Genomic DNA, 2,887 nt, shown 5'->3' on the forward strand with positions numbered 1-2,887 from the left:
ATCTGAGCCTATTCCCACTCCGAATGATCTGTCTGATAGGGACGCCTTGATCCAGCGAGGGATTTTCCCCTGAATCCCGTAAGACTCGCGTTTGTGGAGCAGCGGGACGTGTGGGATCCTATCAAATGCTTTTGAGAAGTCGAAAAATATGGCATCCGATATGAGTCCTTCGTCTTCGGCTTGGGTTAAGCTGTCCACAAACACGAGCATGTTTGTCACGCAAGACCGGTTTGGGAGAAATTCGTGTTGAGTTGGAGATATCAGGTTGCTGGAAGTAAGGTGATCTAGGATGGCTCGCTTCAGAATGCGTTCCATCACCTTGCACGGCACGCTAGTGAGGCTTATAGGCCTATAGTTGCCAGGCGATAGTCGGTCACCGGTTTTGTAGATTGGCATGACAATCGCTTCCTTTCAAGCAGAGGGAAGGCGGCCTTCGTCAAGCGACTGACGAAACACCAAGTGTAAATGGTTTGCCAGTGTGGAGGACGTTTCTTTCAGGACCCTTGGATGGACCTCGTCGGGCCCCAACGTGCAGAATGGGTTGATCTTGTGCAAGAGTTGACGAATGTCCTCCACCGTGAAGACCAAGTCGGTTAGAGGCTGTTCGTAGTTCAGCCTTGACAAGAGTGGATGTGACGAGGACGCTGGGGCTGAGTATAGACACGCTGATGTTCGAGGGCTAGACTCTCCAATGCCTAGTGGCGAATCAATAGGACGCAGTCAGTGACACGTTAACTCCCGCCTTCCTGCATGGGTAAACCTGACGTAACTACTCAGTGATTGATGAAACTGATAGGCGTAGTCCATTCATGGAGTCACCGATGCTCCTCCATCAAAACCGTTGCTTTTAGAGCGTACAAACAACTGGAATGAGTAAAATCCAGATGAATAATTACATCCTCCCCACTTGATACCTTCCTTCAATCACCTTCTGACCCCGGACATTTTGCTGGCTTTTTCATCCCTGCTGGCCTCCCGGGCGGGAAACGACTTCTTTCTCTCGTCAGACACACAATGGATTTGTGGTATCTACCAAAGCTATTGACCTCTCTCTACCATTAAGAGTTATTACCCTGGTATCTCCCAACATGATAAACTGTTGAAAGCCTTGGACAATAAAATACAACGAACCGGCAGAGAATATCGGAGATCTCAGGATTTGTCAATGATACTCCTCATCAACAAGCTCTCATCTGACCGAGAGTCCTAACGGATATTCTTCGAACGCCGGGAAGAGAGCACCGCGCCCAGGGGCCATTTTGCTGTAAATTACTCGGCCGCCTAGTTCGTGGGCGGTGTACCCCAAACTGTCACCAAGTCACTTGTCTGCGCTCCATCGACGGTAGTTTTGTCACCCGCCTTGTCAATATAGCCGACCACTTGAATGTTTACTTTGCCAGCTGCTACTTACTTCTTTCTGCCAAGTTCAGTCCTACAATCTCCGCCTCATATTTCACCTCTGTACAACAGAGTAACCGCCAGTCTCTGAGCCGCTTGACCATCCCCTAGCTGATGTATCAGCCCTTCTTCAAACCCTCAAATACTCCGCCGTGCCGGGAGCCGACGGCATACCATCACCTGTCCTGAGATATGGTGGTCAAGATGCCAAAACCGCTGTCCTAAATATTTTCACTCACTCAGTCAACTCTGGAATTGTCCACTCTCAGTGGAAACAGTCTGTTGTTTGCCCTCATTTTAAATCCGGATCCAGGCAAACCGCTTCCAATTCCAGGAGGATCCACCATACCCCTCTTTTAATGCAAACCCTCGAACGTCTGGTCGAAGGTTTGTTAATCAGGGTTCTCCTAGCTACAGACGCCATAGATGATCAATCAACCGGATTTCTATCTCAAATATCCGTAAATGGCTGCCAGCTTCACTTCTTTGAGACCGTCACTCCATTGTAACAGTCTATCTTGACATCCAAAAAGCCTTCGACCAGGTTCTCCACGCCTCTTTGCTACACAAACTTAGTACTGTTTGCATCACTGGAACCTTATTTCAGTGCTTCGTCTCCTACCTATCAGACAGGAGGCAAATAACGCAAATCGGGGGTATAAAATCATCTCCACTACTGATTTGGTCATCACCAACGAAAGACACCTCGTTGATCAGGTAACAAGTAAAGCTCCGCTGGGACATAGCGACCACTGTGTGCTGACCTTTGAGTTCATCTGCTATTGGGCCAGAAGCCCCAAACCTCAAACGTGGTTTTGAGACTTCTGCCGTGCAGATATCTCAGGAATGCGCAAGTTCCTTGAACAGGTCACACTGGGACCATCTCCGGTTGAAGAATTATATAGGACCATTGTCCAGAAAGTTCACGGGGCTTACGCGACGTTCGTCCCAAAAAATCCGGCACGCACTCGGATGAGCCGCAGGCTGCCAGAAAGGATTCGGCGACTTCTGGAAAAAAAATCCCAACTCTTTTTCAAAAACTTGACCACAGGTGACACAGATGAGCTGGCATTTCGGAAAATGCGGAACCGCTGTAAATCGGAAATCCGCCAATGGAACACACGAAAACAAACCACCATTCTGGACCTCGCTCGAAAAAAGTCGTACTGTTCAAATACATGAGACATCGCTGCAGAAACAGGCCAACCGCGTTCTTCTTGAAAGACAGAAACGGAGAAACGACGAATGACCCAACAGTGGTATCTGAGGTTTACCGAGAACATTGTGCGTGTCTATACTCAGCCCCAGCGTCCTCGTCACATCCACTCTTGTCAAGGCTGAACTACGAACAGCCTCTAACCGACTTGGTCTTCACGGTGGAGGACATTCGTCAACTCTTGCACAAGATCAACCCATTCTGCACGTTGGGGCCCGACGAGGTCCATCCAAGGGTCCTGAAAGAAACGTCCTCCACACTGGCAAACCATTT

Source organism: Opisthorchis viverrini, assembly GCF_000715545.1.
Source record: "Opisthorchis viverrini unplaced genomic scaffold opera_v5_175, whole genome shotgun sequence".
Taxonomy (NCBI): Eukaryota; Metazoa; Platyhelminthes; class Trematoda; order Opisthorchiida; family Opisthorchiidae; genus Opisthorchis; species Opisthorchis viverrini.